This window comes from Giraffa tippelskirchi, chromosome 1 (assembly GCF_054371585.1).
Source record: "Giraffa tippelskirchi isolate mGirTip1 chromosome 1, T2T-mGirTip1v1.2.pri, whole genome shotgun sequence".
In the NCBI taxonomy this organism is placed as follows: Eukaryota; Metazoa; Chordata; class Mammalia; order Artiodactyla; family Giraffidae; genus Giraffa; species Giraffa tippelskirchi.
This window is the reverse complement of record NC_137275.1, coordinates 196,338,741-196,354,110: the sequence shown is the minus strand read 5'-3', so window position 1 is coordinate 196,354,110 and position 15,370 is coordinate 196,338,741. Positions and strand designations below refer to the sequence as shown.

Sequence of the window (15,370 nt, the reverse complement as noted above, 5' to 3'; positions counted from 1 at the left end):
CCATCCTTATGGCAGAAAGCAAAGAGGAACTAAAGAGTCTCTTGATGAAGGTGAAAAAAGAGAGTGAAAAAGCTGGCTTGAAACTCAATATTCAAAAAACTAAGATCCTGCATCTGCTCCCATCATTTCATGGCATATAAATGGGGGAAAAGTGGAAACAGTGATAGACTTTATATTCTTGGGCTCTAAAATCACTGCAGATGGTGACTGCAGTGAATTTAAAGTTTCACATTATGAAATTAAAAGACACTTGCTCCTTGGAAGAAAAGCTATGATGAACCCAGATAGGTATTAAATAACAGAGACATTACTTTGCCAACAAAGGTCCATGAGGTCAAAGCTATGGTTTTTCCAGGAGTCATGTACAGATGTGAAAGTTGAACCAGAAAGAAATCTGAGTGCAGAAGAATTGATGTTTTCAAACTGTGGTGCTGGAGAAGACTCTTGAGAGTCCCTCAGACAGCCAGGAGATCAAACCAGTCAACTCTAAAGGAAATGAACTCTGAATATTCATTGGAAGGACTGATGCTGAAGCTGAAGCTCCAATACTTAGGCCACCTGATGCAAAGAGCTGACTCATTGGAAAAGACTCTGATGCAGGGAAAGATTGGGGTCAAAAGAAGGGGGTGACAGAGGATGAGATGGTTGGATGGCATCATTGAATCAATGCACGTGAGTTTGAGCAAACTCTGGGAGACAGTAAAAGACAGGGAAGCCTGACGAGCTGCAGTCCATGGAGTCGCAGAGAGTTGGACATGACTGAGCTATTGAAAAACAACAAATTCTAAGGACAACCCATCTGTTGAGGAATTACTTTTTCCTGGATTGTTGGAGGTAGAGAAGGGGAAGAAAGAATATTGCCCTTTCATTTTGGCAAAGGTCTTATGAGGACCCACATCCAGCACCCACTGGCAGAGGTAGCTGCTTGCCCCTGGAGGCTGGATCCAAGACTCCTCCAATCAGAAAAACTGAAGAATTTAAAGGGCTAGCCTTTTATTGCAGGCCAATTTCTCAGCCTTTTTTACTGGGCTTGGAAGCCAGATCCCTGTGGGCTTTGCCTTTATCCAGGAGTCTGCTAGGATTCTGGAGAGACAGCTCTTGTGGGATGGAATAAGCCCTTGATCTGGGACAGGGGTCGGCAAACATTTTCTGTAAAGGGCCAGAGAGTAAATAGTTCAGGCTCTGTGGGCCATATGGTCTCTGTCTTAATTACTCAACTCTTTCCTCGAAGCAAGACAGCAGCCAAAGATAGTATGTAAACGTGGTTGTGTTCCAAGAAAACTTCATTCGTGTGTGTTGAAATTTGAATTTTATGCAATTTTCTTGTGTTACAAAAGCTGCTTATTTTTCCCCTAACAATTTAAAACTGTAAAACTCATTTGTATCTTGTATGCCATACAAAAACATACAGTGGGTAGGACTGGGTCCATGGCTGCTAGTTGCTGAGCCCTGATATAGGAAATACTGGGATATTTTGAAAGAGGGACTTTAGATAAGCATTTTACCTTCTGTGAACATGAGTTGGAGAACCAACCAGGCAGCAGTGGAATAAAAGGTGAGATAATGTCTGTGAAATTGTTCTGATAACTGTAAGGTGTTTTTATAAATTAGCATTAACATTATTGAGGTAAGTCTTCAAGCAGAAATGTTGGTTCCAATGTAAAAAGACCTGTAAATTGTCCAGGGATCACTTTTAAAAGGAAAATTTCCACCTCTGTGGAAAAAAATACAGTTCAAATGATCTTTTCCAAGTGTTTTGTGTTTTGTAGGGAATGAAAAACCACAACCAAAATGTGACTTGTGGTTTTGGATGTTGGAGGGGTTTTGCCACTACTTATTTTAAAAGTCATAAAAATCAACCACAAAATATCTAATTTCTCAAACTATTATTTATTACCATTTAATTAATTACACTGTTGGTTGTAGCTTTTCTTCCACAATTCTCCTCTTTTCTGTGGTTTTTCCCTTCCACTAACAACACCTGGAACAGAGCAGTAGCCCCTGATGTCAGTGAAAACAAGAAGCAAACACAGCTCTTTGAGGACATGAAGTGTCTTCCAGCCTCAGGCTGGCAGATGTTTCAGGGCCTGCAGAATGGATAAAATCAGTAGGAAAGGGGGTCTCATGTGGGACCCTTCATGTCTCGAGTTCCCCTGAGCTTTCTTCCCAGGGGTGGGAGGGTCACCCTTGCACTGGCTGCAGAGGAAGCCGGCAGGGCTTTACAGGTATCGTGAGGAGAACGTTTGGCCCAGATGGAGAGGTCTCTTTCCAAAGGTTCCCAGTGAGCACTCAAGGGCTGTGGCCTCCCAGTGATATTAAAAACTTTGATGAAATGGAGGCCAAGTGTGAGGGACCGATGTTCTGGGGAAGAGAGAAATGCAGAAGGCAGAGAGAAGGGAAGGCAAGGCTAAGGAAATGTGGGTACACTTCATTTTATCTTTAAAATTTAAATTTTTGTTTTACTTTTTATTTTATTCATTAGTTTCTATTTTCTTTTATAAAATGAGAAACATAGAAGTTGACATCATGAGATCTCATCTGGAGGAATTACCTGGGGTTGCATCATACATTTAACAACTCAGAACCGATCATAGATTCAAAAGAAAAGATGGAGAGGCACTAGAAGGACGAAGTGGGAGGAAGGAAGAGGGGAGAGGAAGAGAATGAAGGAGAAGAGAAAATCATTGCAAGAGCTCAGACCTTCCTTCCACTCTGCTATTTCACCCGTTAGGACAGCTCTGGGCTGAGGCATGTGGCTTCTGCACCCTCCGTGAGGCTCGCTTTCTCTCTAAGTGTGGGCATCTCCTCTCTAGCATTTATACCTGTACATTTTCCATTTCACAGATGCAAGTCAGCACCTGGATTTAGTTAGCCATGAAAGGACTAAAATAGTCAGGACAGAGGTCCCATTTCCACCTTCCCCTCTACATTTATCCTCTGTTTTCCTTTCCTTCTTTTTTCTTCTATGTCCCCTCCTCATGAACCTTGACTAGCTGAGAAACTCAAGGTTTGCACAGATTTCACAAGTTAATGGGATTGTACAAATGACCCCAAGCAAGAGGTGCAAAAACAAGAACCAACTAATCAATAACCACACACAAAAAAAATGAAACTGCCACTTGAGCCAAAAAGTGTCAGGACCACAAAGACTGTGAAGGACTCTAAAAAGCATGGCCTTGCTTAACTAAGGGGGTCTGCAGGTTCTCCCCAGTGTGCATCAACTGAATAGAGACTTGAGAGTCCATCTGAGTTCCTTCCATTGTTTTCTCGTGGCTGAACTCAACCGAAGACCACTCTTGATAAAACCTGGGTTGTTCGGTGCTGACGCATTGCCCTTCTGAAGGATTTTGAAGAGCTTCCCCTTTGCACATGAATTTTCACAGCTATGGTTGTTGTGAGGGTAGCTCTCCTGCATGGAACTGGAAGGATCTCCATGTGAGTCCCCCATACACTTCCCTTTACCTCCTCCTCCATATTGCCCTCAACCCATACTCATAAACTGAACAGACCAGGAGTTCTTGACAGAATGTTATATGGGGATACCTAGGGGTGGTAGGCTTAGGGCTAGCGGAGGAACCATGATTTTTGGGTTCCACATCCAGCCTCATTTCAACCAGGAACCCCCTGGTTATGCTTGTTGGACATTGAGTTCACTTAAACAAATTTTAAGTAGAAGTTGGAAAACTAGAGACTGAAAAGAACACCAAGATTGGAGACAAATCACAAGTCACTCAAGAGTCTTAAGACAGGGATGCAGGAGAAGGGAGGAAATGGCTCTTTTGGGCATTGGCCCTCTGAGTATTGATTGTCTATTCCACTTCCTCATTTACAGCAGCTCCTCCCAGAGTTGTCTTCCAGCCCAGACTCACCATCCTTCTTGTCTGGCACTGACTGGAGATGAAACATATAACCATGCTATCCATGTGACTACAGCACAGTACGTGGAGAAACAAGTAGTTCTGAGACAGACACACCCAGGCTAAGATCCCTGGCCCTGCCATTTACGACACCTACAACTTTTAGGTTTTAATTGAGTTCTATGAGCCTCAGTTTCCTTTGTGAAAAAATGAGCACACAAATATTTAATACTTCTTGAAGTCAGTAACTTTTCCCTTCCCCTTCTCTTTTTAACTATATCCACTTGACTTCCATTAAACAGAAGAAATGCAGATCTCCTAGGAGCACGTGCATGCTAAGTTGCTTCAGTCATGTCCAACTCTGTATGATCCTATGGACTAAAGCCTGCAATGCCCCTCTGTCCATGGGATTCTCCAGGCAAGAATTCTGGAGTGGATCTCCTCCAGGAGATAGAACCCATGTCCCTTACATCTCCTGCATGGCAGGTGGTTTTTTTTACTATCACCGCATGGGAAGCTCCCTAGGATCACAGCATAGCACAATACTCCCATTTCAAGCATTAGTTTCAGAAAGGAAAATGCACAACATCAGCTGTTATTGAGGTACGCTCATCAGAGACCATCTCAGGCCGAAATGTCTATTTTACTTTTTTTTCTTTTTAACAGACTTTGTTTTCAAAGCAGTTTTATATTTACATAAAAACTGAGATGACTGTCTAGACAGTTTTCATATACTGTGCACCTAGGTTATCCTATTATACGCATCTTATATTGTATGATACATCTGTTGCAATTAATAGCAACTTATTATGTTAACTGAAGTCCAGATTTTATTATTATTTCCCTTAGTTTTTCAATAATGTCCTTTCTCTGTTTCATAATTCCAACCAGAATACCACGTTACATTTTGTTGTCAACCCTATTTTGGTTCCTCTCGGCTATGACAGTCTCTCACACTTTCCTTGTTTTTGATGATCTTGACAGCTTTGAGGAGTACTGGTCAAGTAGTTCATAGCATGCCCCACTACTGGAGTATGTCTAGAGTTTTTTTTCTCATGATAAAACTGGGGTCATGGGTTATCAGGAGAAAGACCACAGAGATAAAGGGCCATTTTAATCACATCGAGAGTACACTGTGAATGTGACTTATCCCTGTTAATGTTGGCCTTGACCACCTGGTTGAGGAAATGTTTGTTGGGTCTCTCCACCGTGAAGCTACCCTCTCCCTTCTGCACTGCACACTTTGGAAGGAAGTCTGAGAGGCTCATCAAATGTGGGTCCACACTGGGTCCTCTAGCTTTCTCCTCCTCCTTCTGCCAAGTCAGCTTCCCTTCTATGTATGAACTGTATAAACATGGGGCTCCAGCTATTTTCCTTGCAATTTTAGAGAATTTCAAAAATATCTAAATATTCTCAAAATGTCTTTTCTTTCACCCAAACCATGAATTTTTTCCTGTCTTTGGCAAAGCATGATCTCTACTTCAGAGTTTACGTAGTGAAATGTAGGATGATTGCACATCCACCACTATATTCTTGCTGGGACCAACCTTTGTGGCTGCTCCAACTGCTCAGTCCCAAATTGATTTACATGGGTCAACAGAAGAATGGACTGCAGTTTCCCAGATGAAGGTTCCTCATAGGCCGTGATGTCTCTATGAAGAATGGGCAAGACATGGTGGGTGTGCAACTCAAGGAGATGAATGAGTCAGGTTAGGCTGGGTGTATGCTGCTGTAAGAAGCAATTGCAAATCGCAGTGACTTAGTATATAGTGTTTCTTCCTCATTCAAGCAAAGTTCACTGTAGGTCTGCTGACTCTCAAGGATAACTGGTCTTGATTGCAGACAGATCTCTTTAATTCCATGTCACTTGATTCATCTCCTGGCTCTGTGCTACCCTCAGAAGGAGAAGAGATGGCTGAGAGATCACATGCATCTTCATTGCCTCACATTGGCACTTGTACTTACAGTCCATTGGCCACAGAAGACCACATGGTCCCCATCTATCTGCATCTTGAGAATCCTTGGATCATAGGCTCAAGTCTACTCTTCTATACAGTCAAATTTCTCCCTTTTGAGATAAAATTTTATGACGGACACAAAGCCCTTCCAAATGTCTTCCCAGATTTCCCCCCAAGTGCGTGGAACCATGTAAGCCAACTGTTGCAATATCTCAATAATCTTTATCTCACTTTACATTGATTTTTCTCCCTCATTATAATATAACCCATTATTATAAAGATCAGAAGTGGGTCCTGCCCTGTAAAATTATTGCTCAATAGTTAACCCAACTTGATTAAATGCTCACTTTGTTCTTGGCTCACCTCACTTTTTTAGTTGTAAAAATATGAAACATTCTGCAGTTCTTTTTTCTTATTTGTTTTTCCATTAGGGCCTATTGATGTATCTTTTCCCCTAAATTTGAAAACTTAACTCCTTTCATTTCTAGTTACCAAACTTGATGACTTTCTCCCTCCATTAACTCCTTCCCCCTCTTGAAATTCCCTGTCTGCCCACACAACATGGGGTCACCTAGGCTATTGTCACTTCACCAATCTGGACCTCAGTTTCCTCACTGGTAATATGAGAGGTTAGAATGAGTTGTAAATTGCAGTTTCAATTGTCTCACAGTGTGTGCAGAACCTTTGCTGTTGTTGTCTTTTTCAGCATCTGCCTCATCAAGATATTTCCCCTTTTAAATCATGGGATGTGCTCATGATGCAATTAAGGCCTGAGATGTTTTAAAACGGGAAGTAAAGAAGCCCTTATGAGTTAAACATTGGATTTGAAATCTCTACCTTAGTGTAGAAATTTCACCTTTCTTTAATGTTCTCAAACAGTTCTTCATTAATTAAATTCTTTGGTATCATTCTTTAATTTACATGACTCATTATACAGTTTACTCAAATTTAAACAGCGTTGTGAACATAAGAGGGCTTCCCTGATGGCTCAGTGGTAAAGAATCTGCCAGCCCATGCAGGAGATGGGGGTTCGATCCCTGGGTTACGTAGATCCTCTGGAGAAGGAAATGGCAACCCACTTCAGCATTCTTGTTGGGAGAATCCCACGGATAGAGGGGCCTAGCAGGCTACAGTCTATGGGGTCTCAGAGTGGGACACGACTGAGCATCTGAGCACAGCATGTGAATGTAAAGAGGGGAAATATAAAATTCTCCTTGAAAGAATAATGTAATTGACTCCTAGGTATTTTTTTCCCCCATGGTGTTCCCAAAGACTTAGTTACTTGAAACCAGAACTAAATAAAATTATTGAGTTAATTTTGAAGTAAATGGCTACCTATGTTGATGAGATGCTTCTATAAAAACTAAAATCTCCACTTATAATTAGGTGAATTTCTTGTTTCTTTTAATTGCATAAAAATATAATAACAATATAAAGGATTTTTGTTTTCAGGGAATGGGATCAATCTTAACTCTGTCCCCTTAAGATAATTTTTGTGTTTGCCATTTCTTTCAAGATTAAACATTGAAAAATGATTTTTTTCCCCTCAGTTGCTAAAGTTATTTATTAAGCAGTATCAACTTTTAAAACTGGTTAGCCAAATGTAATGTTTAGGTCATGACAATGAATGCAGTGACTTTCCTCCCAAAGCTGAGAACACATCTGTGAACTCTTATTAGCAAACAGTTGCTGAACCAATTATCTGCCTACCTAGGAACACATAAGAATTCATTGTGAGCTTTATTTACAATGAAGACCGTTAACAATGAATTCTACAGTGGCTTGGGCTTTTCAAAGATTGTGTAAGGAGAGAGGATGGCAGTACAGATACATGGAACACCATTTGCCCACCTGCTTTCCTCATTTACCTTTTTGTTGTTGTTCTGGGTTCTTGCTGCTAATGACGAAATGTAGATAAAGTGCCTCAGCTGCTGGAGAGAGTTCTCCGTTAGCCAGTGCTCTCCATTCCATATTATCTGCATCACTGAAATCCAACTAGTGCCTGATTTCCACTTTGATGCTGATTGAGGTTTTAGAGTGTTTTAAAACAAAATTCTGGGATTTCAGCTGTGAGAGTTTACTCTAACTCTGTGCTTTCACTGTAGAATTCCCCTTTGGCTCCAGGAGACAGATCTGTGCAGGGTAAGAGCCCTGAACCGAGAGTCTTAGCCCAGCATTAGCTTCTGAGTCTGTAACCTGGGATGAATCCTTTATTATTACTACTTTATTAGAAAATGGAAGGGTAGGGATGCTACCATCATCTGCAAAAGGCATTTGTAAAAAATAAAAAAGTTATGATTTATGACAATGATATTATAATCCAGACAACCTGGTGTTGGCATCAAGACAGATAAATAGACCACAGAGAAGAGGGTCCAAAGATAGGCCCATACTAAGGTGCTAAGGCAGTTCAATGTTGAGAAGACTGTGTTTTGTGTTTTAGCAAATGGTAATAGAACTACTGAACATTCAAGTGCAAAACGAAGCAAACAAAAAAACCCACCTCAACCATACCTTCCATCATACTTAAAAATAAACACATAGGACTTTCCTGGTGACCTAGTGGTTAAGATTTTGATTTCCAGTGCAAAGGGTATGGATTCAGTCCCTGGCAGGGAGATAAAATCCCATATGCCTCCCAAGTAAAAAATCAAAACAAAAATCCAGAAACAGAATTGCCACAAATTCAATGAAGGCTTTAAAAATAGTCCACATCACACACACAAAAAATAATTCAAAATGGATCATAGACCTACATGTAAAACCTAATGCTATAAAACTTTTAGAAGTAAACACAGAGAAATATTTCTTGCAACTTTACTACAGGGAAGGAAAAATAGACATAAATGAATAAGTATAGCTGAATTTTATCAAATATGAAATCTTTATTCTTAAAAGGCCCTGGTTATTGTTGCTATTATTTAGTCACTAAATCCTGTCCCACTCTTTGTGACCCCATGGACTGCAGCACACCAAGCTCCTCTCTCCTTCACTATTTCCCAGAGTTTGCTCAGATTCGTGTCCGTTGAATCAGTGATGCTATCTAATCATCTCATCCTCTGCCACCCTTTTCTCCTTTTGCCTTTAATCTTTCCCAGATTCAGGGCCTTTTCCAATGAGTCTATTCTTCAAATCAGGTGGCCAAAGTTTTGGAGCTTCAGTTTCAGCATCAGTCCTTCCAATGAATTTTCAGGGTTGATTTCCTTGAAGATTGATTGATATCATCTCCTTTCAGTCCCAGGAACTCTCACAAGTCTTCTCCATCCCCACAGTTCAAAAGCATCAATTCTTCGGCACTCAGCCTTCTTTATGGTCCAATTCTCACACCTGTACATGACTACTGGAAAAACCATAACTTTGTACAGACCTTTGTTGACAAAGTAATGTTTCTGCTTTTTAATACGTTGTCCAAGTTTGTCAGTTTTCCTTCCAAGGAACAATCATCTTTTGATATCATGGCTTCAGACAACGTCCACAGTGATTTTGGAGCCCAAGAAAATCAATCTGTAACTTCTTCCACTTTTTCCCCTTCTATTTGTCTTGAAATGATGGGACCAGATGCCATAATCTTAGTTTTTTGAATGCTGAGTTTCAAGCCAACCTTTTCACTCTCCTCTTTCACTTTCATCAAGAGGCTCTTTGGTTCTTCTTCACTTTCTGCCATTCAGTTCAGTTCAGTTTCTGTCTCCATAATTTTGACTATTCTAAGCCAAAAGGAGAGAAGTATCAAGAAAAAGACGAATAAACAAGAAAACCTATATTACTTAGTTGAATTTCCTTTATTGATGATTACAACTTGGTTTGGGGTGATGGATTCCTTTCTTATGTTTTCTTTGCCAGCTGTAAATATTAATTGATCTAAACAATCTTCATGCCAAGGTAGGAAGCACGGGAAGAAGTGTTGGGAAGGAGAGTTTTAAAGAAAATAAATTCAGGATATTGGATGTGATGTAAACAAGTGTGCTGGATTAAATTATTTGCTGGAATATGGCATTGAGAGCATGGTTCTATAACAGATGGTTGAGAAGGTGGGGAAATAGAAAGTAGGAAAGAGTTGCATGTGACTCTGACCCTAAGCCACAGGAAATCTTATTTTTTCTGAACGTCTCTCTGAAATGAAAAGGCACATACTTTTGTTATTATTGTGTACAGAGACACATAAAGGAACGCCTCAAACTGATTCTATGTGCAAACCTCCCTGCTTCCATCTGGCATGTGGTATTGCCCTTTTTCTTTTCTTTTCCAGTCCCCTTTACCATAGTCCTTAGCAAATATGTTCCATCAGGCAGTGGATCACGGTATGGGGAGAGGGTGCTATGTGACTGGAGGCTGTGCAATTATATATGAAAGCTGAAGAAGACACTCAGGCAACCTACGAGGAGACCCATATACTAAGGAACTGACGTCTCCAGCCAACAGCCTCTGGACAGGAAACATAAGCTCATAAGTTCTTGTTTTTGATCATTAACCTGATTTTCTATTTTGTGCCCAAAACACTGCATGTGTTGGGTCACTGTTTGTTGAATGAATAAGCAACTATAGGACATAAGATTGGGGTTTTCAGTGGGAAAAGAAGCTTCCAATATGAGTGAATATGATGAGAAAAATCAGTTTTAGAGGCAATTGAGTAAGAAGAGTGTGTGTATATTTGTGTGTGTGTTGAGGTGAATCAATATTCAAACTATGAAAAACTTCCAGTTGATGGTAGCCAGCCTCCAAAATGGGAGGAGCCTCCAGCCTTCCTGAGTCTTGGTATTCACACCCTGTGGAGACCCTTCCACATCAGGGCTGGTGTGTGCAGTCAACAGAACACAACGAAAGGAACAGGAGGCCACTTCTGAGGATTGGTTACAGAAGAGCGTGGCTTCCATCTTGTGCTCTCTTCCTTGGAACACTGACTTTAAGGAAAGCCAAATACCACATCATGAAGATACTCAGGCAACCTATGAGGAGACCCAGGTACTAAGGAAGTGACATCTCCGGCCAACAGCCTGTGAGGAATGGAGCCTGCCAAAACCCCGCGAGTGGGCTTGAAATCAGCGCAGCTCCTAGCTGAGTAAACTTTAGCCTCATGAGAGACCCTGAGCCAGAACCATCCAGTGATACTGCCCGCAGGAACTGTGACATTATACACATTTCTTGTTGAAGCTGCTGAGTTTGGCATAATTGGTTACACAGCAACAGATAACTAGTCCACTATTTTGCATGATTATTCCCTCACCTAATTCTAGAAGTTAGGTGTTGGCATAGAATGCAAAGAAAACTGACTAAAAAACAAGATGGAACACATATGTGATTTGGCTGTCACATCTTGCCATCCTCTCTGGACACTATGTCCTGAAGAAAGCATCCTTCTCAGACAAAGGAGGACCATTCTTCAGAAGAAGTCTCATTCCCAGCAAGAATCGGTCTGGGGGAAAATAAAGAAATAAAATAAAGAAAACTCTATGTAGACTTTTCAAAAAGGACAAAGTAGTGAAATGCTCGATCTGAATTCAGTCTACAAATATTCAGGCAAGTAACTGCAACAACATACCTATATTCAAGATGAAAATCACCAATCTCCTACTCCACCCCTCCCTAGCCTCTTCCCCTTTGGCAACAACCAGTCTGTTCTCTATGTCCATGATTCTGTTTTAGCAGATGGTGCTGGAGGAGACTCTTAAAAGTCTCTTGGATAGCACGGAGCTCAAACCAGTCAATCCTAAAGGAAATGAACTCTGAATACTTATTGGAAGGACTGATGCTGAAGCTAACTTCCAATACTTTGGCCACCTGATGCAAAGAGCCAACTGCTTGGAAAAGACCCCGATGCTGGGAAAGATCGAAGGCAAGAGGAGAAGGGGGTAACAGAGGATGAGCTAGTTGGGTGGCATCACCGACTCAACAGACATGAATTTGGGCAAACTCCGGGAGATGGTGAAGGACAGGGAAGCCTGGCGTGCTGCAGTCCATGGAGTTGCAAAGAGTTGGGCGTGACTCAGAGACTGAAAAACAACAAACTTTTAATATAGAATGGATAAACAACAAGGTCCTACTGTATGGCACAAAGAACTGTATTCAATATCCTATGAGGAACCATAATGGAAAAAAAATATAAAAACCAAATATATAACTGAATCCCTTTGCTGTACAGCAGTGAGTAATACAACATTGTAAATCAACTGTACTTCAATTGAAAAAAGAAAAAATAATAATTTAAAGCAAAACACACAGATGAAAATCCCCAAGGATGATAGTCGCAGAGAAATTAAATGAACATCCAAGAGAGAGTTTATCTCAGAAGAGCTGTTTCCCAGTAGCCACTTCAATTTTTTTAAATAAGTTACATTTGTAATTGCATTTAAAGCTTTCTCAGCAGCTGGGGATACCACTATGACCGCTGCCCTGAGCGACCAGCGGTGTATCAAACACTTTCTGTGTGTAACATGGGGTTCACAGACCACTGTCCCTGCTAGGTGGTCACTCTTACCTTGGTCCAGTTCGACTCTGGCCTCACCCAGCGTATGTGTTTCCATTTAGACACCCGTGCTGGGTAGGACGGCAGCAGAGCAAAATCTGAAGGCTTGACTGGGCATCTTTGTCCATTGGTGAGTTAGCTCAGGCCAGTAGCTTAGGGTTGCCAGCCCTGAAAATGGAATCATCATCTGGTGAGTATCCTGGAGGAAGGGATGTGTGGAGGTTAGGGTCTGGTGATGAGAACACCCATCATGGCTCTCCCTGTGATCTTTCTCTTGATGCCCTCACCCGGCAGTTCCAAAATCCTTGTGGACAACTCCCTGAGATGCCATCCTAGGCATCAGAACCCCATCATCCTTCTTCCCACTATCCTCTTTCCTCCTCTATCTCCTAAGGCTTCCATCCTGGCACCAGCCTGATCCTTAATCTCAAGGCTGGGTTCACCATTCACAATAGAACTTATAACTTGTTGAAAACAAATCTCGAGTCATTAGCCACAGAAAAACTGGTTCACTGCTTCTCAAGAGAAAGGAGAGAGGTGATGGCCCACTTCTTTCAAAGCAGCCAAGGAAGGGAAGATACTGTTAGTGAAGATACCCACCCCTCATACTTGACACTGTTAAACACTAAATATTTACACCTTTCTACTGATACATTATCTCATTTAATCTCTCAAAATAGCCCAAGGAGGTGAATACTATTCTTTGTTTTTTTTGTTTGTTTGTTTTTCAGATGGTACATTCATGGCTGAGAGAAGATGAATGACTTGCCCGAGGTGACACAACCAGTAGACCAATGGCTGGGATTGAAAACTGAGGCTGTCAGTCTCCACAAGCTGAACAGGCTCTTCACCCTTAGTCTATCTGCCCCCCATCTGATTCTCATCCAAGTTCCCCCATGAAAAAGTCATTTCAAACACTGTTAGAGAGAAATATTCCAGGTACCAAAGTTTAGAAAAACAACGCTTTTTTTGCGATCAATTTTTCCTGGCAACTTTCCTGAGGGAACCAGACGTGTTTTGTTGGATGGCAGAGTGCTATTATTGCAAAAAGAAGAGAGGCTCGGGCCCAGCTGGGGATCAACCGTTTGCACTGTGTCCTTGCACGGCCTCCTGGGACAACAACTCCCCTTTGCTGCTTCAGATGCTGTGAGTGGATCAGAAAAAGACACTCAAGTTTTCCTTTTGCTGATGCCACTTTTCCCGCTTCCTTTTCAGACAGCAGTAAATCTCCTTCAGACATCCCCAAGCTTCCCTCCTACTTTGAATGCTGGGACAGAGACCAGTTTCAGTTGGGGATAAAATCTTGTGAGACTTTGAAACTTTTACACTCAAATGCCTAGTGTTCTTTATCAAGACAAGGTGCTTTGAGGAAGGGAAAGAGGATTTCAACAGAAACAGACAGGGCAAGACATCAGAAAATGTCAATCACAAACCAGAAAATGACAATAATAACAATAGTACTAAAATAGCTAACATTCACTCAACATATAATATATGTTAACTATTCTTAGCATTTTATGTATTATATATTAACTGATCTGCTCTCCAAACAATATTATGAGTTAGATACTACTAATTATGATGTCGTATTTCAGATGAGGAAACTGGGATGCAAGGAAGTTAACTTGCCTGAGTTCACAAAAGGATTGAGAGTTAGCTGCAAGATTTAAACTCAGGTAAGCTGGAGCCACTGAGCTCTTAAATGCTGGGATATTCTGAAATGATTGATTAGAGCTTGAAACTGTAATTATTTAATTGAGTGATGAGAGTCATACCTATTGTTGGAGGAAATACTCAAACATAACTAACATATTGGTTATTAAAAAGATAATACATAGCTAGGGAAGGTAGAATAATTGCTTATAACAGAACAGCTATTCAGAGAGGAGAAATGCAACCTGTATGTCCTGGCTGATGAGCAGCCTGGAGAAAGGAAAACAATGGTGCCTGAAGCAACCAAACTCAGATTCCTTGACCAGAGCCCAAGGCGAGCAGAAAGTTCAATGGGTCTCTGGGCTGGCATTCAGGAACATTCTAGAGAGGGGCAGGTGTTCTCCAGTAACCTGGTGACAACTCCACGTATGTCTGATTTAACTTGTATTTTATAAGCCTCATCCCAGACTGAAATTCCTGCGGGGTACATGCAGAAATCAGTGTCTTGCTCCCCTCTGTGCCAGCCCAGAATGCCTAGCAGAAGTCTGGGAAAAGACCAATAACAGTCCTTCGGGGGAGGGGGGAGAAACAGAATTAGCAATTCAGGCAGGCAAAGAGACTGGTGTGCCAGTTTGCAAAATCCTCCTCCCCGCGCTCCCCGCTTCCTGTTCGGAATGTATAGTTTCAGTTCGGAAGTGTCCAGCTAATGCTTGTAAATCTTCCAGTCTTTTTGAATGTCAGGTTTAAAAATATCATCTCGAAGTATCCCGGTCCTGCGATTCGGGAGCATTGAGTGCTCCAGCAGAGAGAATGCAGACAGCTTGGGATGACTGCTCCGGAGAGCTAACTGCAGCTTCATAAACTTGCCATGTGAATCCATGATGTCATCTGTTCCCTCAGAGTTTGGGCTCCGGAGCCCCAGACCACCCACGCAGGCGGCTATTCTCTCCCTGCGTCGTCGGGAGGGACCTGCCTTTATAAATGATTCGAGGTCTGAACGGAGGAGGACGTAGCTTGAATTGTTACACAAAAGTGCTGCCCGCGACAGTGATAAGCATTTGGACATGTCGATGTGGTGATTTTTTTCTTATTTGAGAGGTTGAAATTCTCTGTAACACGCAGCGAGAGAGAGTGAGACCAGGGTAGTTTCAGAAACAGGCTGGAAAATCTGTGATAGAAAAGCATGCGAGAGGGAAAATATATAAGAAGGAAACTCGAAATACTGGGGCAGTAAATAATTAGATCATCAGCGATATTCACACGTGACTTTTCCCGTTTCCCTGCCCAACCCCATTTCTTAGTTATAAGAGGGAAATTGGAGGGAGGGGAGAGATGCCACACTACTGAGAAGTAAAGAAATGAATTTTTCAAAGCAATTTGAAGAAAACCTAATTGTGAATATTTGGGTGTTTTGAATATTATTAACTAATACTTAGTTGGGA

General features: G+C 41.5%; 1 long non-coding RNA gene across 1 annotated transcript; it reads left to right on the top strand.

The window, feature by feature from the left end:
- Window positions 1-11,064: 11,064 nt before the first annotated feature.
- Window positions 11,065-14,931, top strand: LOC145523022 (uncharacterized). The gene is made up of 4 exons (XR_014066418.1): window positions 11,065-12,465; window positions 13,007-13,421; window positions 13,871-13,951; window positions 14,654-14,931. It is a non-coding gene; the product is annotated as an uncharacterized LOC145523022 (long non-coding RNA).
- The last annotated feature ends 439 nt before the right edge of the window (window positions 14,932-15,370 follow it).